The sequence below is a fragment of the Podarcis tiliguerta genome, assembly GCF_965153285.1.
Source record: "Podarcis tiliguerta genome assembly, chromosome: 14".
NCBI classification, from domain to species: domain Eukaryota; kingdom Metazoa; phylum Chordata; class Lepidosauria; order Squamata; family Lacertidae; genus Podarcis; species Podarcis tiliguerta.
Window position 1 is genome coordinate 13526513 of NC_139547.1, and position 27723 is coordinate 13554235.

Genomic DNA, 27723 nt, shown 5'->3' on the forward strand with positions numbered 1-27723 from the left:
TTCAAATCATCAATAATGTAATTTTGCTTTAGAAAACAGGCTTTGAGGTAAAGAATTCCAAGCTTAATATGGTTGGGTAAAAGGTAAAGGGACCCCTGACCATTAGGTCCAGTTGTGGCCGACTCTGGGGTTGCGGCGCTCATCTCGCTTTATTGGCTGAGGGAGCCGGCGTACAGCTTCTGGGTCATGTGGCCAGCATGACTAAGCCGCTTCTGGCGAACCAGAGCAGCGCACAGAAACGCCGTTTACCTTCCCGCCGGAGCAGTACCTATTGATCTACTTGCACTTTGACATGCTTTCGAACTGCTAGGTGGGCAGGAGCAGGGACCGAGCAACGGGAGCTCACCCCGTCACAGGGATTCAAACTGCTGACCTTCTGATCGGCAAGCCCTAGGCTCTGTGGTTTAACCCACAGCAACACCCATGTCCCAATATGGTTGGGTAAGCAGCTGCAATTTCCCCAGTCCACTTTTTCAACGTAGGGTCTATCAAGGTATGTGTGTTGAGAAGGGGGCAGCTGCAATAAAATGTTGCAGCATGTCTCCACTTCCTCCAGGATGCATCCCTGTATAGTTCAGGGAGGGCTCAACTCACCCCCTCCACGAGGGCTGAAGTAGGTCAATGAGAAGGCCTCCTTCCACTTCTCTACTTTCATTTTTGTTCCCCCTCAATTGTCACCTCAAAGTGCGGAAAGGACTCTTTTGCCTGAGGTTGTCCCACACCACTTTGCTTTCTTATGGGCTCTACTGGTCATGACCTCCTCTTTCAGACACCTAGGGTTTTATCCAGTGTTGGACATAGTTAAGAGTATACCTATCGAGGGCCTTCTGGCAGTTCCCTCACCACAAGAAGTGAGGTTACAAGGAACCAGGCAGAGGGCCTTCTCAGTAGTGGCACCCATCCTGTGGAACACCCTTCCACCAGATGTCAAAGAGAACAACAACTACCAGACTTTTAGAAGACATCTGAAGGCAGTCCTGTTTAAGGAAGTTTTTAATGTTTGATGTTTTATTGTGTTTTTAATACTCTGCTTGGAGCCGCCCAGAGTGGCTGAGGTATAAATAAATTCTTCTTCTTCTTCTTATCCCCCACAAAAACCCTGTGAGGTAGGCTAGTCTGAGAGGTAGTGACCGGCCCAGGGTCACACCCAGTGAGCTTCATGGCTGAGTGGCGAGTTGAACCCTGGTCTCCCAGGTCTGATCCGATAGATACTCTTAGGCACTGTTATGTACTGAAGTTCTCACCCTGGGCCAGCAGGGGGATACTGTAGATAGTTATGCAAATAAGGGATCGAAAGTGACGTTCAGTGATTGGATAGTTTTAGAAAGTTGTTACAGTAACGTTGTACTGGAGCTCTATATAAGCAGGCTGACTGAGCTCCTCAGTTCAGTTCTGTCCTGGCCTGTGAATAAACAAGAGCTGTTTGAAGAATCGCTGTGTCGTCTGATATGTTCACCCACAACTTAACAGGCACTATACCGCAACTGGCTCTCATTGGCTACTGCCCTACCATTCCATTATCCTTATCAAACCAGGCTTTGATTGGGCAGCTCTTGAAAAAGAGGACTACCCTCTGCAGTGAAATACATGTGTGGGGCCTATGGGATCGTGCCTCTGTGCTAGCTGGTGTGCCTGCATGATGTTAACTTAGCATACCAGCGCCTGCGTGTCTCATCGCCTCATCTGGGCCATTTCCAGTGCCGCCACTCCTGCCACATCCTTTTTACTTGGGGGAAGGAGCAAAAGGGAGAGAGTGAGAGAGTGTGTGTGTTTTAATTCATACTTGCCTTTCTTGCCCAGAAATTGTACTTAACTGTGTTCTAGAAGCAGTTGCCAAGTCCAACATAAGGAAACAGCTGGCAACATTTTCAGAAATTCGGGTTTTATTTTGGGAGCTGGTGAGCTTAAATGCCGCCTTGATGTTAAAAAAGAAAGAAAGACAACAGCTGAAGGCCAATTTCTTCGTTTACTGGGGAAGCGATTGAGATCGAGTTCATCTTCCAAGTATGTAGAGTTTGGTTGGCTGCTTCTTTGCAGTTTGGGATTGTGAATGTCAACAGGAGGAAAGAACGTAGCCAGCTTTGCTTTATGTGCCCATATCTTAGACAGGAAAGAGAGAGAGAGAGAGAGAGAGAGAGACTAGCAACCAAATTTGCACCCGAGAATCAAGCTTTTTTCTTTTTTTCACAAAAATGATCTACCACTTGATTGTAAGGAAACCTCTAAGTAGTTTATGGTTTTTTTTTAAAAAAAATCCAATAAAAGACACTTAAATACCAGTATTTTAAAAAGTTAAAACAGATTAAAATCAACAATACGCTAGAAAAAGGTTAAAATGTATAACTTATACACTTCTGAATAGACTTGCCCAAACAAAAAAGTTCTAAGTGGGCACCAGAAAGAGTACAGCAAGGACGCCTGCCTAGTGTCAAGTAGCAGGGAGTTCCAAAGTGTAGGTGTCATTAGGCACTAGGCTTAACATTTGTGGGACTGAGACAAAATAAATTGATAAAATACCAACTAGTTAGGTCCATAGGAACACAGGAAGCTGCCTTATGCTGAACCAGAACATAGGTCCATCTAATAATAATAAAAAATTTTATTTATATCCTGCCCTCTCCAGCCGAAGCCAGGCTCAGGTGGCTGACAACAATAAAATAGTACAACATTCTAAAATCATTTCATTATAAAATTAATTCAACTCAAATTGATGGCAACCATTAGGCTAAAGTTCTGTGAAGATTGCCGAAGGACCCTGACCAAAGGCCTGGTGGAACAGCTCTGTCTTGCAGGCCCTGCGGAAAGATGTCAAGTCCCACCGGGCCCCAGTCTCTTGTGACAGAGCGTTCCACCAGATTGGAGCCACAGCCGAAAAAGCCCTGGCTCTGGTCAGCCTAACCTCCCTGTGGCCTGGGACCTCCAAGATGTTTTTGTTTGAAGATCGTAAGTTCCTCTGTGGGACATACCAGGAGAGGCGGTCCCGTAGGTACGAGGGTCCTAGGCCGTATAGGGCTTTAAAGGTTAAAACCAGCACCTTAAACCTGATCCTGTACTCTACCGGGAGCCAGTGCAGCTGGTATAGCACTGGGTGAATGTGATCCCATGGCGAGGACCCCGTAAGGAGTCTTGCCGCAGCATTCTGCACCCGCTGGAGTTTCTGGGTCAGTCTCAAGGGCAGCCCCACGTAGAGCGAGTTACAATAATTCAGTCTGGAGGTGACCGTCGCATGGATCACAGTGGCTAGGTCAGGGCGAGAGAGGTAAGGAGCCAACTGCTTAGCTTGGCAGAGATGAAAAAATGCCGCCTTTGCTGCAATCTGCGCCTCCATGGAAAGGGAGGTGTCGAAGATTACACCCAAACTCTTAACGGACAGTGCTGGCACTAATTGCACCCCTGCAAATCTAGTTCAGTATTGTTTGCACTGATTGGCAGTGGCTTCCCAGATTCCCCTACTTGGAGATGTCAGGGTTTGAACTTGGGGCATTCTGCATGCCAGACAACTGATCTACCACTGGGCTATGACCTTTCTTCAGTTGCTCCCCTCACTCTATTGGAGTTTTATTTCTGCCAACTGACTTGGGGGCTTAGTGGGAGAAGGCAAGGAAGAATTAAAATAAATAAGTTAAGGGTTGAACAGCCCCCTTAGCTTTCATACATTTCTGCAATTCCACTGGAAATAATCTTCAGCTCTTGTTACATTCTCAAAGAAGGTCTCAGGAGCACTCGTAACTCTTAGTTCTTCCTTTAAAAGAATGTTTTCGGTTCAGGTTTGCCCCTTTCCCCACCCTGTTTCAGGCTGGCTCCTTTGTGGTACGTGCTAAACTGCTGCTTCTCATTTTGATAAGTCGGCAGCTGTGGCTAAAGCAAAAGCAAACTGCAGTTGGCACGACTGCCAGGCTGGGCCCGACGGAAAGATAATGACACCTCCTCTTCAGCGGCCATCTCTACAGATCGGCATCGCCTCCCGCTCGCCAAAAGAGAGGGTTTTTGCTCCATGCTGGTTTGGATTTTTATGAGGAGAAGAAAATGATTTAAGTCCATGACATGTTTAGAAACCCACACACAGCTCATCACACAGAACATCCACAACAACATTACCCGATTAAAGAGCTGGCAAGCACTGAATGAGCGTTCTTCCCTACACACACACACTTCAGTGGGATGTTTTATGTGAGAGCCTGCTGCTAAACTCCATTAAGCTGTGGGCTTTTTTTATATAATTTGGAGATACATGCAATATGCTTTGGTGGTGAAGAAAGAGGATGTGGCAGCTCTAATGGACGTGCCGCTTTAAACCGTCACATCTTCCCTAGTCATGGGAACTGTAGTATATTAAGGGTGCTGAGAGTTGTTAGCAACGCCCCCCCCCAGAGAGCTACAATTCCCAGAACTCCCTGAAAAGAGAAGTGTTAAACCACTATTAGAATTGGGTGCAACATACAGTGGTACCTCGCGTTAAGTACTTAATTCGTTCCGGAGGTCCATTCTTAACCTGAAACTGTTCTTAACCTGAAGCACTACTTTAGCTAATGGGGCCTCCCGCTGCCGCCGTGCCGCCAGAGCACGATTTCTGTTCTTATCCTGAAGCAAAGTTCTTAACCTGAAGCACTATTTCTGGGTTAGCAGAGTCTGTAACCTGAAGCGTATGTAACCTGAAGCGTATGTAACCCGAGGTACCACTGTACAGTCATACCTTTCAACTTACGTCCCGTGGCGACCTGGAAGTACCGCAAAGGGTTACTTCTGGGTTTTGCAGCTCACGCATGCACAGAAGCACAAAATGATGTCACGCGCATGCGCAGAAGTGGTGAATTGCAACCCGCGTGTGTGCTGACGCGCCGCTGTGGGTTGCGCTCTTTTCATGTTGCGAACGGGCCTCTAGAACGGATCCCGTTTCCAACCAGAGGTACCACTGTATATACATTTAAGGGTTGTTGTTGTTTTGCAGTGAAGGATTAGTGCAGTGTTTTTGTTAGCACGTGAGCGGGACAAATGGAAATTAAATGTTTATCTGGTTCTTAAGCCAATATTTTGTGCTGTTTGCCTATCAGCCTTTTGTACTCTTGGACTGAGTACACACATGGATTGAGGTGCATGCATCCATAAAGGAAGCAAATACATAAACATTACATAGCTCCTGTTTAACTGCATACGTTCTCCATTTGAAACTGCCTCATGCTGAGCTGGATCACTGATCCACCCAGGCCAGTACTGGATGTACCATCCAGCAACCATTTCTCCAAGGCTTTAGCATCATTCTCAGCCCTACATGGAATTCCCAGGGATGGACCTTCAGATAGCAGAGCACCTGGTCCACTTCTGAGCTGTGGTCTTGACGCTATGTATATATTTTGTCATTGCATATCTGGCAGAAAGAAAAGAGAGCATAATATCTCCATACATTTTTAAGTGTGTGGGGGTGTGTATGTTTTCACATGGAAGTGATAAAAGAAAAATGTTCCATTTTAGTATTGCATTAAAATATAACTTATGGGGTATAATCTCATACAGCAATAACGGTTTCATAAATTAGTAACGCACCATTAATGTGCAATGCCCATAATAATTTTGAGCAGTTTGTGGATAGTTAGTCATTGTATGCTTTTCTGCTAGCATATTTGCAAAGCGAAGCAGGGTCCGGTATGGTTTCAAATTGGATTGGGGACCATGTGTTGATATTCCTGCAAGGGAAGGGGCTAGATGACCTTCGAGATCCCATCCAATTCTACAGTTCTGTGATTCTATTATTCTTTATCATGTGTCATTGCTTTCAAGTGGGTTTCATGAAACATCATCTGTGGGTTTCAGGTAGTGTGTTCCAACAAACCCTGTTCCAACAACCAGAAACAGAATACACTGATAAAACAGGGGGTTGGACATGAAAGCAGTGTGGTGCAGTGGTCAGAGAGTCAGACAAAGACTGGGGAGATTGAAGCTCAAATCCACACTCAGCCATGATAATCTTGCGAAAGTCACCATTGTTCAACTTAACCTGCCTCATTGGGCTGCTGAAAGAATGAAATGAGAAGGAAAGAGTCATGCAAACCACCTGGAGATCCTTGGAGAAAAGAAAGGCAGGATGGAAGTGTAAATAAATGAATGAGGGGAGTGGGATTATAGCAGAAGTTCCCATTCTGGAATTTCATGCCTGGTGATTCCTTGTGCATAGAGTCTGAATGCACTGAAATTGTAGACTCTTCTTGCATGTTCTGGGACCTGAAAAAAATATGCAGAAGTCCCAGATTGCATGTGTAGCATTTGTGGGTAAAGTCTGTAGGCACAAAGTACATGGATGATTTTTTTCCTCTGGGCCAGCAATATTTATTCACATTTCCCCATTAACATGTACATTTTTGTACATGTTGTTTGATAGTAAAATTGCATCAGAAAATTTGGGGAATTGCAACTGTTGAAGAATTATTGTGTGCCTAGTTCAAAGATAACTCACAGCTAGCTTTGAGGGGTACCTTTGACAAGAGCAGCATATTAAATTGAAATTGCCTCTCTAAGAACCCTCAAGGCTGGGCTTCAAGGGCCTGAAATTGTTCTCAAAATACCAAGTTCCCTTCTCTCCCATAGTCCACAAAAGCAGTTTATATTTCATGATACGCAATCATAGCTTTCTTAAGAAGTGGGAGTTTTGTTGGCTTTTAAGAAATTGTCTTAAATCCATAGGCAGGGATTGGGGCCAATGAAGCTACATTTTCAGCTTTCTTCTTGAGCCTACAACTCTTGCTTAGGGATGAGCAAATCTGTCCATTTCAGTTTCTCCAGGTTTCTCGTTTTCCCCATCTTAAGTCCTGCTCTCCACATTGCAAACACATGATTGCAAATTCTTTTTTTAAGTCCTCATATCGTCGAAGAATTGATGCGTTTGAATTATGGTGCTGGAGGAGACTCTTGAGAGTCCCATGGACTGCAAGAAGATCAAACCTATCCATTCTGAAGGAAATCAGCCCTGAGTGCTCACTGGAAGGACAGAAGCTGAGGCTCCAATACTTTGGCCACCTCATGAGAAGAGAAGACTCCCTGGGAAAGACCCTGATGTTGGGAAAGATGGAGGGCACAAGGAGAAGGGGACGACAGAGGACAAGATGGTTGGATAGTGTTCTCGAAGCTACCAACATGAGTTTGACCAAACTGCGGAAGGCAGTGGAAGACAGGAGGGCCTGGCATGCTCTGGTCCATGGGGTCACGAAGAGTCGGACACGACTAAACGACTAAACAACAACAAATCATTTCAGTGCACATTTATCCTAGTATACACATTTCTGAAAAGTGGTTTTCCCTAAAGGAGGAAAGGGGAAGAGCCGTCACTCAGTGCTAGAACATCTGATTTTCATGTAGAAGGTCCCATGTTCAAAATCCAACATCACCTGGTAGAGTAAAGAGAGAGTCCTGCCTGAAATCCTGGTTGCTGCCAGTCAGTGAATACAGTACTGAGCTACATGGACCAATGATCTGACTTGGTATGCATAAGGCACCTTGCTGTGTTCCTAAGATAATGCATTTCTGTATGCATTTTTATTATTATTTTTACTAATATGCACATTTTGTCTGCACCCTGTACCTAGTACAGTCATACCTCGGAAGTCGAACACCTTGCGAGATGAATGCTGCAAACCTGGAAGTGATTGTTCCAGTTTGTGAATGTTCTTTGGAACCTGAACGTCCACCATGGATTCCGATTGGAAGCCACGCCTTGGTTCCTGAACGTTTTGGAAGTCAAATGGACTTCCGGAATGGATTCCGTTCGACTTCCGAGGTATGACTGCATGTGCATTTTGGGGCTGCAAAATTTGGAGAAGTACAAATTTTAAGGGATGACTGTCTTGTGGTTAATGCACTCTTTTGGAAAGTGTGAATTAGGTAGGTTCACCTTTAAATGGGGACGCGGGTGGCACTGTGGGTTAAACCACAGAGCCTAGGACTTGCCGATCAGAAGGTCAGCAGTTCAAATCCCTGTGATGGGGTGAGCTCCCATTGCTCAGTCCCTGCTCCTGCCAACCTAGCAATTTGAAAGCATGTCAAAGTGCAAGTAGATAAATAGGTACCGCTGTTTCCGTGTGCTGCTCTGGTTCGCCAGAAGCAGCTTAGTCATGCTGGCCACATGACCTGGAAGCTGTATGCTGGCTCCCTCGGCCAATAAAACGAGATGAGCGCCGCAACCCCAGAGTTGGCCATGACTGGACCTAATGGTCAGGGGTCCTTTTACCTTTACCTTTAAATGTGTCCCAGATGAATTTCTCCCCATCCCTACTGCTTTCCACCTCCCTTTCTGTCCCCCTACACATAAAAAATATTTTTGGGGGGCCGTGTCCTCTGATTTTTAACTCCTCCCTTATTTATCACGAAGTTGACCAAGTTATGTTCTCTTCCCCCAGCCTATCACATGATGTTTCCTGTTTTCCTACTGCATTAATACGTCTTCTCTACCCCATCGCCCCAACGATTCTACGTAGAATTTGCTTCCTTCAATTGGCCCTTGCTTAAGTTCAGCTTCTCCACTCATTTGCCTTCTGCTGTCAAACACACAGCAAGGTTTAGGTTCTTAAATCATCCTGACCTTGTGGCCACTTGCACAGGACACTTCATTTGCACCCTAATGATAGAATAACATAATATGCTTTCACTAGCAGGGTGATAAACTCCTTTTATGTGTAACGTAATCAGATTCTTCAACCCTCTCTAGAGAGAATTTCTAGATTGGGTATTAAAAACTCACTAGGATTTTAATTTAATACCACATAAAATCTTACTTAGGTTAATCAAATCTTCAGCTCAGTGGGGAAAACCTTCACCCCTGACCATGAAAACTTTTTACAGGTTTAGAAAAACATGCTAAGCAGCTCTGAGATCAAATGAGGAGGAAATAGCTGGGTCTGAATGTGATTTATTTACTTCAGGGGCTGGCACTGTTCTGCCCAGGAGAACGACCACCAGTTTACCTCTGGCACCTGTGAAAGATCTCAGTAAACATCGATTCAGAAATCCACAATGCATTAGAGACTGTTTGCTCTTTCTGCACTCTTCCTGTTTGTACTAGCTGCAGTGGCGTAGCGTGGGTTGTCAGCACCCGGGGCAAGGGAAGTAATTTGCGCCCCCCCCCGCTGCACTGTCCCTCCCCCAGATAGTTCCTCGCTCTCTCTCCGCACCGCACCGCACCACACCGCACGCCTGGCACCCTCCCCTCCACAGTGGCCGGCGACCCGGCGGATCGGATCGGATTCGCACAGCCAGCACTGCAGTGAGAGAGAGAGAGTGAGCCAGGTAGGGGCAGAGAGCTGTGAGTGCGAGCGCACCCCCCCCCCAGATGTTGCGCTCGGTGCGGCCGGCCCCCCTGCACCCCCCACGCTACGCCACTGACTAGCTGCGTCTCTTGCATTGAACATGCTCCCTTAAACATACCCAATTTCATTGGAAGACAAAAGTGACCACCCATTCACCTTTCCTTTCTGAAGACCGGTTTCTCTCTGTGACTGAGCTTGGCAGTGGCTGATGTAGGTGTCTTTATTCCCTCTAATGGGGGGGGGGAGGCGTGTCTGTACGCCTCCCGCCCTTTAGGTTTGGCTCCGCACCCTTTAGGTTTGGCTCGCTGACCTTGCTATGGACCTTGGTTGGTCGCCATTAAGGGGCCTGGTAGGAATTTTTTCCACTTGGCAAATTGGCTCCAGCCAATTGGTTTTTCACCTACCTCGTAGCAAATTGTCACAGCTTCCTTGGCATTGGCAGTTAGGCATTGATAAGGGTATTGTTATGTAGATGAGAGGGGGGAAGAAGCGCCATCACCTCCCCCCCATAGCAAAGGGTAGTCTGGTAAAGAATTCCTGGGGCCGTGGCCCTGTCCGAAGCCTATGGAGGTGTGGGCCTAAGGCACGTCCCCGAGCGGTGACCCCGGGGGAACTCCTAGTTGATGTGCATCAGCAGGACTCCCCCTCCTGGTGGTTAACCCTTCCTGGTCTTCAAGCAAGCAGGCTGAAGCTGGATGGTAGGACCAATGCCTAAGCCAATACCGCTCATTACCTGTAACCAATAAAGTTGTAGCCATTTTTCGCCCATTAACCTAAAATATTGGTGTCATGTGTTTTTATTTCTGAAGGGGGACAGTGGGAACTCGCCACGCAACAATAAAAACCCTTAGTAATGCAATGTAGATTGTGGTGGCTAACCTGTACCCCTCCAGTGTTGTTGGACTACAGCTGTCCTGGTGACCATTGGCCATGCTGGTTGAGGTTGGTGAGAATCAGACTCTGCAGAAGAAGAAGAAGAGTTTGGATTTGATATCCCGCCTTTCACTCCCTTTAAGGAGTCTCAAAGCGGCTAACATTCTCCTTTCCCTTCCTCCCCCAACAACAAACACTCTGAGAGGTGAGTGGGGCTGAGAGACTTCAAAGAAGTGTGACTGGCCCAAGGTCACCCAGCAGCTGCATGTGGAGGAGCAGGGAAGCGAACCCGGTTCACTGGATTACAAGACTACCGCTCTTAACCGCTACACCACGCAGACAACTGGAAGCCAACATCTACTCTAGCTGCATATTCAGAGTTTAAAAGAATCTTCTAAAGGAAGGGACAATGGTTTCCCCCCCAGCTAAATCCTACCCAGAATAGAGTAGACCGACTTATACATGTAATGAACTTAAGCTTGTCATATCCATTCACTTCAATGAGCCTCCTCTGAGCAGGACTGGCGTTGAATCTGTTTCAACATATGTCTTACAACGACAAAGTAAAGCAAGTGAATTCACTTGCCCCACATTTTGCCTGGGATGAGTCAACTGTTATCTCCAGAGATGCAGAAGCTGATTCGGATCACTGGAACACTAATTGTACTGGTGGGCCATACTGCTGTCTTTTGAGCATGAAGATGAACTCGTCCACAAAAATGTTCCCTTGGCGGCTGCCTCCTCTTCCTATGCCGTTCCCTGGCAAGATATACCACTCTGCTGATGAAACCAGACCGCAGCGCCTTGTTCATTTGCTTAAATTGCTGTTCGTTGGAGGGCTCTCGTCGTCGTACCAGATCCTGCAGAGATTTACATGACCCTCTACACTTGTAGGTATGTCTTCTTGATAGCAAAGCCCTCAAAGCTGCTATGTATATTACAGCATTAAAAGCAATCCAATGTTAAACATAGTTCACTCCCCGACCACCCTGACACATAAAAGTTTTAAATTGCAGAGTTCTCTTACTGTGACTGCGCAGCTCCTCTATGCTCTTGTCATATCAGATTTTGAGAGCACACATATAATATTGCTTTCATTTTCTTTTTAAAAAAAGGTATTAATTTCTTTCTGTGCCTGCGTGAGCATGAGTCAGTGGATCTCTAGGGTTCCAAGTCTGGAGATACCAGAAAATGAACCTGCAAACTTCTGCATGCAAGGCAGGTGCTCTACCATTGAGCTGCTATGGTTGCCCCCCATTTTAGTTGTGTTTTTTTAAAAAAAATATTTTTATTAAACAATTTCGACATAACAAATTATCAATCCAAATAATCAACTACATTATTTTCCCCCTTCTCCCCATCCCTCCCTCTCCCCCCCTCCCAGGACTTCCCTCAGCTCCCCTCTCTGATTTCTTTGCAGATATTATTCTCTGCATGCTATAAAATTACACATATCCTTGCCTTATCTATCATGTGTTCTGTTATGTACTGAAGTTCTCACCCTGGGCCAGCAGGGGGATCCTGTAGATAGTTATGCAAATGAAGGATCGAAAAGTGACGTTCAGTGATTGGATAGTTTTGTATGCAAATGAAGGATCGAAAAGTGGCGTTCAGTGATTGGATAGTTTTAGAACGTTGCAACAGTTACAATTGTTCTGTAGCTCTATATAAGCAGGCTGACTGAGCTCCTCAGCTTAGTTCTGTCCCAGCTTACAAAATAAAGAGCTGCTTTGGAGAAATTGCTGTGTCGTCTGCTATGTCAACCCACAACTTAACATGTTCAACTAATAAATTTGTGGATATAAAATATACTCGGAGTCGAGAATGGATTTCATGCTCTTTATTCAGCTCAAAGTGGTGAGGAGGAATGGAAGTTCCCCCAGAATGCCTGGTTTATATACATTATTTACACAGTGGGTCCCACGTGATTGGCTAATTCAGGGATTCTCCTGTAGGCCAATCAGGTTGCGGATTCACTTCCACCTGGAGCTGGATTGGGTGGCTCCTGTGTACCAATCAGACTGCTGCATTCTGAATCCTATTGTTCTAGGGTCAATCAGACTGCTGCATTTTGGATCCAGTACATAACACCATGTTTATTCAAAACCTGCCAAGGGGTCCAGATCATTTTGTTGTCTTTTTAAGTAATTTGTTAAAAGTTCCCATTCTTCCTTGAAGTCACGATTGTCCTTATCACGCAGTTTGTATGTCAATTTGGCCAACTCCGCATAGCTCATCAATTTTTCTTGCCACTGTTCTTTCGTTGGGATTTCCTCATTCTTCCATCCTTGTGCTAACCAGACTCTTGCCGCTGTTGTAGCATACATAAGGTTGCCCCCATTTTTGCAGGTGATTTTTTTCAAAAGCTATGATGACATGAAGGCAGGGATGCTGAGCAGTTTTATTTGTCTGTGGCACAGTGGCCATCACAAAACATGGGGATAGTACAGGTACCGGCAATCACAAATCGGTAGCAAATCTAAACTCCTAGCAGGACAAGCAACAGGAAAGCAGGGACAAAACATAGCACTAATAATAACACTAATAACATGCAAGCCTAATAATTATCAGTGCAAACCAAGATTGCCTACAGCATCAAAATACTATTGCAGATGGTCCTTGTTGCAGTCCATGGCAGAAAATCGTGGCAAATTTCTTGAGCCGCTGCTGTAAAAGGAGCCACCTTGTTTGTAAATATTTTATTGTGGTCTGTTAACAGATCACAAATATCAGTCAGGGTCCAGCAAGCTCTTGTTCTCAAATGGTCTTCCCCCCAAAATGAGCTCTAATGTACTACATTTTCCACCTCCACAAAGACATGGCACTTGGCATAAGGAATCTCTTTATACTTTCCTTCCAGAGTGGCTGAAGGCATTATTTGGAAACCAAAGAAGGTAAAAAGGTGTGTGTGTGTGTGTGTGTAAAATTTAGTAAATTTCTTAACTGCTTTATATTCAAAAGACTCTCAAAGCGATCTACAGAAAATCAAAATTAAATACAGTATAACAGAGTTTCAGAACATTGCACAAAGCAGAGGACAAGTACCGTATGAAAGAATATCAAAACTACATACAATACAAAGATTGATTATCAAACAAACAAAAACTCAAACTAATATACAATATAAAAATAAAATACAGTACAAAGGGATCAACCTAGGTCAAATAGAATACAAAACAGGTCTAGCAACATACCACACTGAACTCAAAGACAACAAAATTAATAATTTCAGAACTCTATACAGAATAAAAAATCAAATACAGAGCAAACGTTGACATTAAAAGCCAATCTTTTTAAAAATGACGTTATACTATTGAATGAGTAACACTTCCAAAATCCTAACCAATCATTTTGTAAAACAAAGCACAGCTGACCAGATAACAACTCAGGTAGCCTTGGAATTGAAGTAGAAATAAACCAGTGATGTATTCACTCTCCCTCATACCCAAAGGCAGGTTTGTGCTTCTAAGACTCGCGCTGTGAATAACAGTAAACAACTGTATTCTATCAGTAGAAGCTTTTCTAAGAGTAACCTTTTTCTAATTTGGGGGTGGGGGGAAAACAGCTCAGCACCCTTAACAAACTTTTGATCCCAGGATTCTTTTGGGGAAGTCCTGACTATTTAAAGTTGTTGTGCTATGTTGCTGTGTAGTCGTTTAGTCGTGTACGACTCTTCGTGACCCCTTGGGCCAGAGCACACCCAGCACTCCTGTCTTCCACTGCCTCCCACAATGTTGTGCAATAGCTTTCGATTTATAGTGCGGATGAGGCTACTTTCACTAATTTATGCATATTTGTGCCCATTTCCCCTCAATATATGCATTTTTGTATGTGTTGTTTGGTTGGATAATGGCCTGGCAAAATTCAGAGAATGTTGAAGGATAATTGTCTTTCATGAAGGCTCACTTTGCCCCATACAAACATGCCTGAATCTTGATATCTTCTTTGGAGGCCCGTCTAAGGTTCCCCCACCTAATAAAGTGAAGTGGACTGCACCTAAGGAGAAGGCCTTTTGAGTGTTGGCACCCTGTTTAGGCAGCAGGTAAAGAGAACCACTGCTCTTTTTATTAGAATCCACTGGTTGTGTTGGGTTTTTTGCACTGTTGTCCCCTTGCTCAGCTTCATGCTGGCTTTACCCTTATAGCTGCAGGGATTTGTGCTGATTTTAGCTGGGGAGGGTGGGCAAGTTGCTGGGGTTTTTGCTTTTGTGGTTTATTTCATGTTCGCTTTTATTGTGAATTGTGCTTTATTGTTTATGTGAAATACCCAGAGAACCCAGCTCACATCCACAGAATGCTCTTCCCCCAAAGAATGCTGGGAATTTGGTTCATTAAGGGTGCTGGAAACTGGAGCTCTGTGAGGGCTTTCCTAACAGCTCTCAACACCCTTAACCAAGTGCCATTCCCAAGGTTCTCTCGGGAGGGAACCAGGACTATTAAAATGGTGTAAGAGGGCTTTAAAAGTGGTGCGGGTATGACCTTGGTTGGATGAGCAGCAACATCCCTCAGCCTGTGTGTAGCCCCACATAATACGATCATAATTATTTATCTCAAAACATCCTTAGTGCATGCTCCTTGTTTTTATTTTTAAAGATGCAAAATGCCAGATCTTTATCCTTGTTTTCTGATATTTGAAGAAAGATTCCCGAAGGAGAACTGAGAGGAATGAAATTTCTCTGAACTTGGAGGCATCTTGGGGATTTTAATGAAATAATTGGTACTTTATTGTCCCTCTCTGTGCTGACCTTTAATTTTTTTGTATGTATCTTTTAATGCTCTTTATTAAAACTAACCATGCCATGCTCTGTTATTCCTTCCTGGTTGAGTGGTGGCGACTGCATGCATCAGGGCACAATGCCTCTAAACAAAATACTCTCTGGGAAATCAGTAGCCAGGTTCTGTAGCTGCCGTGTGCTTGTTGTGGGTGTTCATTTCCCTCTTTTAGTGGTTTCATCCAGGGCCATCTTACCCATAGGCACTAGGGGTCCGGGGCACCCGGGCGCCGAGCTCTTAGGGGCGCCAGGCTGAGAGTCCGGGGCCCGAGAGTTGAGTCCGGGGAAGATCCCGCCCGTTGGTCGGAGCGCCATGGAGCGCCATGGCGGGCTCTTCGGAGTGCCATGGTGGGCTCTTCTGCTGCGGGTGGCTCTGCAGTGCAAGTTCGGGGGCGACTGAGCCAGCAAGACGCCCTGGTTTCATCATTAAACATCCTTCCAGCCATTGACAAGCCACACTTCCCATGTGTGCCTGAAGTTTGAAAACAAGCATCTATTTCATCAATATCCTTCTCTCCTCTCTCTTCAACAGGTTTGCCTGCATCTGAGCCGAGGTCAGCCCGTATGGGAGCATCAACGCCAACCGCTTAAGAATCAGTGGTAAGAGCTAGAGACATATGCCTGGTGCTTGTGGGGGAATAAAGACACATGGAAAATTCGACTTTTCCCCTTGACAGATGGAGATGGCATGCCTTCATAGCAGCGCTGATCTGTTGCTAATTCTTTAAGGTCTGGGCCACCAATATTCTTATTATTTATTCAATTTATATACCACCACTCATCCAAAGATCACAGGTTGGTTTACAGTGTAAAAATATTGAAGTTCAATTGCCCATTTCCTTACTTAGAAAATATGTCCAAATCTATCAGGATATACCTTGAGTTGGAGGCAAGAAGATACCGTATTTTTTGCTCTATAAGACTCACTTTTTCCCTCCTAAAAAGTAAGGGGAAATGTGTGTGCGTCTTATGGAGTGAATGCAGGCTGCGCAGCTATCCCAGAAGCCAGAACAGCAAGAGGGATCGCTGCTTTCACTGCGCAGCAATCCTTCTTGCTGTTCTGGCTTCTGAGATTCATAATATTTTTTTCTTGTTTTCCTCCTCCAAAAACTAGGTGCGTCTTATGGTCTGGTGCGTCTTATGGAGTGAAAAATACGCTAGATCAGGATCTGCTGCCAGGTTTCTGGATGAGTTGCAGTAGTTCCAAGGTGGCCACATGTCCTGCTGTGCAGAGAGCATTCTCTGTTTGCATGAGTCCTCTGTTTGAAGGGCTCTCTGGTTTGGAGATAAGGAACTCCAAGATGGGATTTCTGGAGGGGCCTTGAAGTTGTCTTAACTGCTGGTTAGCACCAGGTCAGCAGGTTGAGCAGCTCGCCTGGTCCCAGTCTTCCCCTCTAGGGCGAGGGGCCTTTTGTTTCTATTTAAATTATAGCAGTAGTTCTGTGCCTGCATATATACCTGTAAATTGGCATGTGCAATGTGGATGCTAATCAAAAACATATTCTGCACTGCCTTTTTGTTTTGGTGATGCCTTTTTTCGATGTGTCCACCCTAAGTGTGAAAGTGGTCACCTTAAGTAGATTTAAGGGGGGAAACTACCTCATTTCCAGTTGTTTAAGAGGCAACAACCCCCTCCCCTTCACACACAGACACACACCTCTGCTGGAATAAACGGGGGGGGGAATGGAGTGGATTGTTCACCTTCTTATGAGAATCATGACCCATGTTCAGGAGCAGCTAGTGTCATGGTTTGATGCTACAGAGCTGCCCTTCTGACTCTGGCATTACTCCCACTTACCAGGATGGTGTAAGAGTCAGGCAGTAGGGAAGCAGTGAGGTCAGGACCGTACAGGGGCACCAGCTGAGCCAATCCATTGCTTCCCCTGCTGCATCTGTGCAGTCCTGATGCCACTGCTGTTCTGCCCCATTTCGGCTGCTGATCTGCTGCACCGTCCCTCCATGCTGGCCTCTCCTACCCAGGTTAAACCTTAGCAACTCACAGAAAGGTGGGGGGGGGACCCCTTCTCTCTGAGTCGGCAGATATTAACACGGGATGGGCATTCCAAACAATGAAAAGTTTTCAAGTGAAAACTGGCATGGTACCATTTTGGAAGGACTGTACCATTTTAACTTTTAAAATTAGCCTTTCACCATGTTCCCTAGCAACACATCCATTGAGATCAATGGAGGCTTGTCTCAAAGGCCTCACTCTGCAATCTGCCAGCCCCCACCTGCCTGCCTTCTTACTTGCCATCAGTCCTGGGGGGTTGTCAGCTTCCTTTTCCTTAGTCTCGGTGTTGCCTTTGCAGAATTCAGCAGGGAGGAGGATGGGGACAAAACTAGAATGAGTTGGTTCTACCTCTCAATGGCTCTGGCTTCACCTACTGTTTGGTGTCCCTGCCTTCTGCCACAGCACCCTCAATGGGCACCAGCCACTACACATTGAGTCAACAGTCTCTTAAAAAGGCATTATTTCTTCACAAACGTGACTGGAGGTAGTGGCACCCACATCATGCGCTCGTAGCAAGACTACATTATTTGTCCATCCCTTCACACTTCACTTCAGCATTTATGTGGCTTTTGAATTCACGCTTCAATATATTTTCTTGACACAAGAAAGGGCTTCAATGGGCATGTGATGAATGTCCATATTAAATTAATTCTCCCCTTTTAATTAAGTTCATCTAAATTTAATTTTGCAATTTTATTTCAGTAAACCAACCTGACTTCAACTGTTGAATGCGCTTTTTCTACCACTGTTCCCTCATAATTGTACCTATGAAAGATTTATGACTTAGGGAGATAATTCTGAACCATTTTGAATGTGCTCGGCATATGCTTCATGGATGACTAGTAACTCAGGCAATTAGTATCTCAGAGGACTGTTCAATGAGAGTGACTGTACACCAACCTCAAGATGCATTTCAGACCTAGAATTTGCACTTTGGGAAGCGGCTCGCCTCTTCCCCAGGTACTTTGTATTCTGCTCAATTTGACTCAGGGTCAATTCCGCTTCAAGAAAAACAAAGCTCCAGTTCCCACCTGTTTACTAATAAAATACGTCTCTTTTTTCCCTTTGGACAGAAATGGATGAAATTTGCAGGCATGGTAGCCTCTCCATAGTAGATTAAGCTTATCATATTACAGGAAAATCCATCTAGGACCTCTTCAGCTGGGTGTCTTTAACATTTTTAATTTTCTGGCAGAATTGGATGAAATTTTCAGGCATGGTTGTCCTTCTTGAGGTATTGAAGCAAATTACAGAATGATAGCTGCATTTGTTCTCCCCCCAACAGCAATTACAGGTTGTTGGTTTTTTAAGGGTGTATTCAAGTAAAATTCACTCTACACCCCCTTGTGTTTCATTGGTATGGATATAGCAGGCCTGAGAAAGGAGTGCTGAGGTACAAAACTTCCAAACTTACAGACAGATGGGTTCAAAGGAGTCACTTAGTTGATTGGAGGATGTGGGGGGAGGAGTAAAGAATATGCTTTCTCCCTGCGGCTTTTTATGGACACTGGCATGGGGGCAGGTTCAGTAGGTGGAGCTGCACCCCAAGATCTGAGGATTACGTGGCTTTAGGCACCTGATGTGCCTAATACCAGATGTAGGAGATACAGAGGCAGGTAGTTGACACTGGCAGACATATGGAGACACCAAGATACAGTTTAAATTAAGGTCCTTTTCAATATCCAGGACAAAATTAGGGTTGATAAGAAATCTGTCTGAACCCAGGAATCTTAGTAGTTAATCCTCCATACCAACTGCTAAATTGGTTTTTAAAGAACTCTTTTCTGGAACCAAACAATGTATCTTTCATGTACTGTATATACAGATAGATATCCCCCCCCCCCTTTCCTTTTCAAGTTCATTTTTGGCCTCTCAAGAAAGCTCTCGTTATTTAGCGACGGGTGAAAGTGTTGTTCTTTCCCAGACTCCTGAATGCCTCTGGATTAAATTAACTGCAGTGCGTAAGGCTGAGCAAGTCGACACTTAGAAAAGTTTCGCAAAGAAACTCAAGTGCCTCATTTAATCTCCTATAGAGGGAGGGGGAGGGAAGGGAAGTAGCCGTCTTTGGCATGATGAAACACATCTGAGCTTTAATGTGGGAGTCTGGATGAGGCCCAGAGAAGGAAGCACTTGAAAATTGCAAAATGGCACAGTTATGTTGTTGTTTGGTTTGAAGATAGTAACCACGTGAGGGGAATTTATTATTATTATTAGAAAGAATGAATGAAAAGAAAAGAAAGATGCTAACTAGGAAAGGGGTATGTTAAACTTCCAGCATCTTAAGAATGTGTAATGACTGGCTGCCAGTACAGCTGATCCCTGCTGGGTAATGGGGGGTGCCTACCATGTAAATATAAAGGGGGTTATTTAGGAGACCCAGTGAGCTGTGAATTATTGCCTCGGTTGTCACAAAAAGAGGGGAAAATGAGTTGCGAAAAGGAAAGGACGTGTGCTGGGTTCTGAAAAGCTTCACGAGATTTTTTGGGTGATGGGGGTGGTGGGAACTCATATGTACTTTTCCGTGAAAAGAAATATTTGTTTTGTCAGATTGCAGAGCTGCCAGCCCACTGCGATTGCTTTGTAAAATCCATTATGGAAACAAAAGGAATCTATTTTTATGCCACATGCAATGCAGAAATGAGAAGAAAATAGGCTTCCAAGCCCTACTTTCTTATCTTAACTTTTCTAATATTTGCCCACTTGCAAAAGTTAACAACTGGAGCTCCAGTCCCAAGCCAAATCAGCAGTGGGTTATTCTGTCATTAATGGGAGTTGGAGGAGGGTGGATCCTGGATTCTTTTAGAATATGGTGTGTTGGGTCTGCTGCTTCACTGCTGGGTTTTGTTGTGTGAAATTAATGAGTGGTTTTAGAGCTTTCTGGAAGTTAACAGTTGGTTCAAAACTAGAATTTAGGTGCACTTGTGATGAGTTTAGATGACCAGCCTTCCCAATAAGAGGTGGTTCTTCTCAACTGTAGCAATACCAAGGTTGGAGAACATCAGGTCCAGGGGTCAAATGTGGCCCTCTAAGCCTTTCTATCTGGCCCCCCTGCAGGAACAAAACTAGGCTTTATTTCACCCGGGTCAAAGACTGTTCAGCATGCACACCAACACACGTTTGCATACACATGGAGACTGACGGAATGGGGATGGCCACTGGGCTCAACCCTGCTCTCCCACTCATTCCATGGAAGCTGAATGACTAAAGAAGGCTATTGTGTCCCTTTGAAATGCGAAACCTTGTCCTATCCGATCGGTAAAACCTATGTTGGAGCTAGTACTTGCTGATATGGTACATTCCTGCTCTTGAGGGTCAAGGCGTAGACTGCATTGAGGCAACACTTCATTCTGTTTTCCTGATGTTTCCTTGCCTGGCAATTTCCACATTTTGTGTCATCTTTCACACAATGTAAATACTGCTTCTGGAAACCCAACAGAATGTAAAGGAAGTTTAGTGCTCATTTCCGTATTGTTCGCTTCCATAAAAAAAAAATTCCATTTGCAAACACGTTAAACCTGGAAAATCATAGAGGTTTTGCATTGTAATTTCCATACGACAAAATCGGGGGTTGTATGCAGTTTCCTCCCACCATTTGAACTTTAGCGTAACATGGTGATATATTGATCAATGAGCCACAGTTAACACAGCACAACACATAAATATAGTGAAAAGGGAACGTTGGGATCTGGGAAAGAAGCACTGGCATTATAAACAGGAAAACTAATGCTACAGTCCCCATGTCTGAATGCACGCCTAGTCTCCACCTGTGGCAGAATGAGGTGGTCAGAATCCTGAGGCTGTCATACTCGTCCTGTCGTTTTGTCCCCATTTTGGACATTTCACAATGTTAACGTGTTTGTTTGTTTGTTTTTTAAAGGCATATTGGGCTCATTCCTTGTTGGACTACTTTTATCTTTTAGGGAGAGTTTTTTTCATAGAGTTCAAAGTGCATCCCATAGCCCCAGCTGTATTTGAAGCAGCAAAGCCATTCCATCACCAGATTTCCTGTATCTGTAAACCAGACACAAAATAAGTAGGCTGCCCCCAAAATCTTGATTTATATAATTAGTTCATTACGTGTCTTCCAGTGCAGTCAGTGTTGAAAGGAAGATGGAGAAAAACCCAGTCTACTCCACCTCCTGGGAAATGAATTTGCCTAGCGTGACTTGAAAGGCAGAAATAATAGATTTGCTTAGCACTTCTGAAGTCTTTTTGAGGGTGGGCAGCCAATTCATACACCATGTTAGCTAGCCCCTATAGGGCCACTTGGGTGAACCCCATAGTCAACATAGTCAACGTTCCTCTGCAGCAGTCCATCACAGGAAATACGCCATTTCTTGGCCCCATTCATAGATCACAAACAGGGAGACTTGTGAATGGAGTGGTCAGTCTGCGGCCCTCTAACTGTTGTTTCTTGACTACTTAGAGATGGAGGAGAAATTCGGTTCAGTTTGCAATTAAAGGCAAACCTACCTAATTCACACTTTCCAAAACAACAGCCAAACTAAAACAGTCATCCTCATGTCCCCAAATTTTGCAATGCAGTTCTCTAGTCAAAATGCATATACTGGGGTAAAGAGTCCATAAAGGTAAAGGTAAAGGGACCCCTGACCATTAGGTCCAGTCGTGGCCGACTCTGGGGTTCCAGCGCTCATCTCGCTTTACTGGATGAAGGAGCCGGCGTACAGCTTCCGGGTCATGTGGCCAGCATGACTAAGCCGCTTCTGGCGAACCAGAGCAGCACACAGAAAAGCTGTTTGCCTCCCTGCCGGAGCGGTACCTATTTATCTACTTGCACTTTGACGTGCTTTCAAACTGCTAGGTGGGCAGGAGCAGGGAGCAAGCAACAGGAGCTCACCCTGTCACAGGGATTTGAACCGCCAACCTTCTGATCAGCAAATCCTAGGCTCTGTGGTTTAACCCACAGCGCCACCCGCGTCCCTTAAAGAGTGCATAGAAATGCATATATAATGGAAATAACGTACAAAAAATTGCATCATACTAGCAAATATTGCTTTGCAAAAAATGTGCATTTCAAGCAAAATGCATATTAGACCTGAATTTAAGATGGGGGAAATAAAGACTAGACTTGACAGATTCTCCTGTCCTTGCTCCCATCATCCTTGGCAGACTGGGGCGAATGAGAGATGGAGCCCAACAACATCTGGTGCGCCCCAGATTCTCCTCTACTGCCTTTAAAGCTGCTCAGGAAACCTCAGAAACAGTTTGGAAATCGGTGGTTTACACAGTGTCATCAAGCTAAAAACTATTTCTTGTTTTTCAGTGTTTATTGCCTGTTCCCCTGCTAAAAATCCAGCATCACCAATAAAGAATACAAATATATATCTCAGCTCCTTTTTAAAAAATGCCTAATGATCTTCCAAATTTATCTACGAGGATGCATTTGTGGATAAACAAATCTTTCCTTTCATAACCCTTTAGATTTCCCATAATGCAGTCATCTGCCCAGACCTCCTTCTAATGAGCTGAAAACCTCAATAGCGTCTTTTGTTTATAATAAATATTGCCTACTAATGTTACCAGCGCTATTGTACGATGTCTCAATAGAGGATTATTGCTTTGTGTAATACGTCAGCTTTATGCCTTCTCTTCTTGAGAGTGGAGCTGATACCAAGTGTTTAATCTGCAAATGATGCAATGAATAATGTACCCCAAATATAACATCAGCCTGTTGTGATTAAGGCTCCCAGTGAAGTCCTGGGGCATAAAATGTAGATTCGACTGATTGATCAGTGCAGTCTTCGACACTGAGGTTTAAGGCTGAACTCTGACTTGTAAGGAAGTATAAAGTAATATTTACAAAATAATATCAGTGATAAATCACTATTGGTTATTCATATTTATAACCCTTTCAAGGTGGCATGCACAGTTGTTCCTCTGCCCTTCCGCTGCCATATCTTCACAACAATCTTGTGAAACTGGGTCCTCCCTTAAAGAGGGCACGTATTGCAGTGAGACCTGGGCAACTGACACCCTGTGTTGTGGGTGGGTTCAATTGGTAAGCCACAACACCCGATTGGTAGGTCTCTTGAAGCTGGGTACAATCTGGCCAATGGGGCGCAGTCCAAACGGTTCAAGGGACCTATTTATGCCCATGCACGTGACCCAGAGCTTCCTCTTTCGGAACACCCGCCCACCTCTCCCTATATTTAGGGCTGTGCGCTTGACCTTGCTATGCCGTCGTGTGTCGTCTGTCGTTGGGACAGGGGCATGGCAGGAATTTTCCCCACTTGGCTGATTGGCCGTTGCCATTTGGGTTCCGTCTGCCGCGTAGCAAATCGTCACAACTTGTAAGGTTGCGGATAGGCTCTGGTTCAGGTGATAGGGATGGGAGAACGCTCTCGCCATCCCTATGTGAAGGGTATTCCATTAAAGGAATCCAGGGACTCGATGGTTTGGTCAACCTCTGAGAGGGGGTTGTGCCTGTGCCTGAGTCCAGGGGGACATTCGGGTGGCAGAGTTGGCCCATGCCAGGCTTTTTGCCTATCCAGGTGTTCACCCTTGGCTGACCTTTGCTGGAACCCTGGGTCAGCGCTACCTGCATGGCAGGGAGCTAGTCGAACCAGAGCCTATGCAACCAGTCACTTTCTGTAATCAATAAAGTTGTGGCCTAAATTCTGCCAAAAACCAAACCTAAAATTTGAGTCAAGTGTGAATTTATTTAGGGGGGAGGTTTCTGGGTCTGAACACGCAAATAGGCTAGCTAAGGCCACATACTGAGCATCATGTCTGAGTGCAGATTTGAACCTGGGTCTCCCCTGTCCAGTGTTTTTAATTTATACCCTCCCTCTTTCCACCATAGAGCTCAAAGCAGCTCCATGGGATATTGCTATCAGAGGCACCACAAGGTTTGAGAAGGACCTGGGCAAAATGTCTCCCCACCCAGACTGACTCCACTCACCCCTTACCCACCAGACCCCATCAATGCCCAGTGCCTTCATAAGTCACCACAGCATTTATTTTATTTTATTTTTTAAAAATCCTGTTTTGTATATGTCTCAATTTTCTCTTACCGCCAGCCGTTTTAGAGATTCATTCTTAGGAAAAGAGGTAGTGTATAGATATAAGTATTTTAAGTAAATATAGTACAATAATAATTGAACCAGGTTTCATAGGTATGACTTCATGCGCTTATGTGCTTTGCCATTAAAGCTTAGAAGTTTGGCCCAACTAGAATCAATATCCAGTGCTATTTAAACACTCTAAAAATGATTATGCCATTACCTCTTCCATCCAGTTAATACAAATTATACAGTGATATTAAATTTACTGCAAACAGATCCTTAGCACTTGGATACTTCCAAAGAGAATTATTTTGCAGTTGAACCAGATCTGGTTTTGGAAGGAAAGAACAGAAATATGTTATTAAATTCCATTTTGTGGTACAATATAATCAGCAAAGCAATTGATATGCTACCTCGTGGCAAGAATTTAAGGAAGAAAAATAATCAGAACACAGCTTAATTGGGGGAAAGCTTGCTCTCCCCTTAAATGAATACTTCAACTTTTTGTTAATGCAGTTTTACAGAGCCAGGGAGTGAGTGGAAATTGTTGAACAGCTGCGTAAGAAGCAAGTTACGCTACGACAACACACAAAAATGGAAAATGTTGACACGGCAGGCAGGATTCTGCTAAGAAGAATTGTTTGAATTTGTATTTGTTAGATAATAGCAAAGTTTCTTTTTTACATACTGTAAAAGCTGAGGTTCTGCAGAAGCATTATGTGAAACATTTATGGGGAATCCTTGGGCCCTTCTGTGCTACACATTTAAAGCAGTATGATCAACAAGAGAGCAGAGTGTGACTGGGAGCAACTTCTCCTGGGGAAGCGCAACAGGTAACAACAGGTCTGAGGTTTCCCTGTCCATTCCTCTCTGCGTGTTCCAGTTGCTACTCAGATGGACTCTGCTTTCTCCATGGGCATTTTAAAGCAAGCAGAACAGGCTAGTCTCAACATCTGTATGAATCGGCCTCTTCCAGGAAGAAGAATGTAGGGTCCACATTCTGTTCGCTCTCTGAAAACACTGAATATGGGGCCAACTTTGACAGGTGGATAAGGATACCCACCTGCCAACCACCTAGCGCCATTGTGACATAAGGCGGAAACTTCAAAGTGGTTCAATCTCTGTTAAGTTGTGGGTGAACATATCAGACAACACAGCGATTCTTCAAACAGCTCTTGTTTATTCACAGGCCAGAACAGAACTGAACTGAAGGGTTCAGCCAGCCTGCTTATATAGAGCTCCACTGGAACGCAACAGTAACCATTTTCTGTAACTATCCAATCACTGAACATCACTTTCAATCCCTTATTTGCATATGTGGACCTGAGTAAAAACTATCTACAGTATCCCCCTGCTGGCCCAGGGTGAGAACTTCAGTACATAACAATCTCCACGCTGTAACCAATGGGGAGCTCCCTAGCGCAGCCAATCAGCGCTGTCAGCAAGCATTTGCTTGCTGAGGAATAATTGGAGGTGCACTTTAGGCCCCTGTTACTTTGCAGCCATGTTCTTGCCTGACCTACAGCTGATGTTGCAGATGGGTGTGGTGTCAGGGAAATTGCCTCAGGTCCAAACAGGACCCCACTGCTGGACCTAATTAGGTCCATGGGCCAGAAGGTCATCATAGTACCATAGTCTCCTGTGAGAGTTGGTCATCTAGTCAAGTCCCTGCAATACAGGAATCTTTTGCACAACGCAGGGCTCGAACCCAACACCCTGAGATTAAGAGTCTCGTGCTCTACCGACTGAGCAGATCCACAGCACAAAGTAAATCCCATTGAGTTTATTAGGGTTCACTCCCAGGTGAGTGGGTATAGGATTGCTGCCTGAATCCCTGAATGATTGACTCTTAGATTTCCTTCAAGTGGGAGAAAGGTTTTTGCTATTTGGAAACTCAGCATGCAGTCAAGCAATTGAGCCAGGCAAACTGTATGGATTATTTACGCTGATAAAACTGGAGCAGGGAAAAAAGCAATGAATTCACTAAACACATAAACAGAGCAAACTTGGGCGTATTTATTTTTCCATAGAAATTATTTTTGTTGAGGAGGGAGTCTTTGGGGGAGGGAGAGTTTCCCGATAGTGGGATCAGATTGATGGGTGCAGAATGTGTACATGATTTTCCCGTGCCTTAAAGAGCAGGGCTAAATTAATATTTGCAGAGATAATATTGAGCTGCATTAGCCGTACCTCTGGCCTATCTCGAAAAGCCCATTAAACCTATATGATCCCATTTTAACCCCGCTGATGGCAGCTGGAGTCTGAACTTGTCTTTTGCACAGCAGAACAGAACTGTGTTGGTGTGCGCCAAAGAGACCATTATCCCCTTTCAGACAACCAATGTACCGTGAGTGATCTGGGGAGGGGAGATAGATTGCAGCTGTTGGCCGTGTCCCAGAATTCTGCACGTTCAGTAGACTGTGAGTAGGCCCTGGGCAAGTGCAAACTGTTTTGCAACCCGAAATTTTAAAGAGAGCAGGATCTGCAATTATGGAGACAACCCACGCATGCCATTTTCTATGCACGAAGGGCCGGTTCACGTATTCCTCTGAATGTTCATAAGATCAGGGAGGTGCACAACCTTGCCTCTCCTCCTTTAAGCACATTCACTTAAATGCCTAAGATGAGCCCTTCTGAGTTTGAGCATATTACACCGATCCTGGTCCGACTGCACTGGCTACCAATTAGTTTCCAGACCCAATTCAAAATGCTGGTTTTGACCTATAAAGCCTTAAACGGCTCAGGATCACAAGGACCGCCTCTTTCCATATGAACCTACCCAGACCCTGAGATCACCTTCTGAGGCCCATCTTCATGGGCCTCCTCCTCGAGATGTCTGGAGGGTGGCAGCACGAGAACAGGGCCTTCTCTGTAGCGGCTCCCCCTCTGTGAAATGCTCTCCCTGGGGAAGTTCGCCTGGCGCCTTCATTACACACTTTTAAGTGCCAGGCAAAAATGTTCCTTTTTAACCAGGCCTTTGGTTGACCTGATTGACATCCTATACCCTTTTTAAATGTGGCTCTTTTTAGGGGTGGTGGTATTGGGTTATTGTTTTTATATATTGTGATCTTTTCTGTGAACTGCCCTGAGACCTCCAGGTATAGGGTGGTATAATACAGTGGTACCTCGGGTTAAGTACTTAATTCGTTCCGGAGGTCCGTTCTTAACCTGAAACTGTTCGTAACCTGAAGCACCACTTTAGCTAATGGGGCCTCCTGCTTCTGCTGCGCCGCCGGAGCACGATTTCTGTTCTCTTCCTGAAGCAAAGTTCTTAACCCGAGGTACTATTTCTGGGTTACCGGAGTCTGTAACCTGAAGCATATGTAACCCGAGGTACCACTGTAATAATAATAGTAATAATAATAATAAATAATAATAATAATAGAAAGGATGGGTGCATTTTTGTTTCGGGAAGGGAAAACTACATATGCTTGTCTTTAAATGCAAGCTGACCTGATTTTGTCCCTCACCCCTACACTCCAGACAACTGCCTGCATTGCTGATACCTATGAGCTCATTGTCCTCGTTCCAACTGAAAATTTTTTGTTCCTTCCCTCTTCTTATATTCTGCCCCCCCCCCATCACAGATGCATGTCAAACTCTCAGAAACACTTCGGTGTCCACACATTTAATCCTAACTTTAAAAATGATAGCCTTACCTTGCTTTAAAATATCATTCATATCTCGAAACGAAAATCTTTTAATAGTAGGAGGACTAAAGTGGTGGGATGGTGGGGGGGGGCAGGTTTGAAG

General features: G+C 44.7%; 1 protein-coding gene across 2 annotated transcripts in view; it reads left to right on the forward strand.

Moving 5' to 3' along the window:
- The window catches only part of SEMA6D (semaphorin 6D), a 438832-nt gene that overhangs the window by 154894 nt on the left and 256215 nt on the right, over window positions 1-27723 (forward strand). For both annotated transcript variants that reach the window (XM_083411897.1, XM_083411900.1), the window contains exon 3: window positions 15467-15534. The gene's annotated coding sequence lies outside the window, so the exon portion shown is untranslated. The remainder of the gene's footprint in view (window positions 1-15466; window positions 15535-27723) is intronic.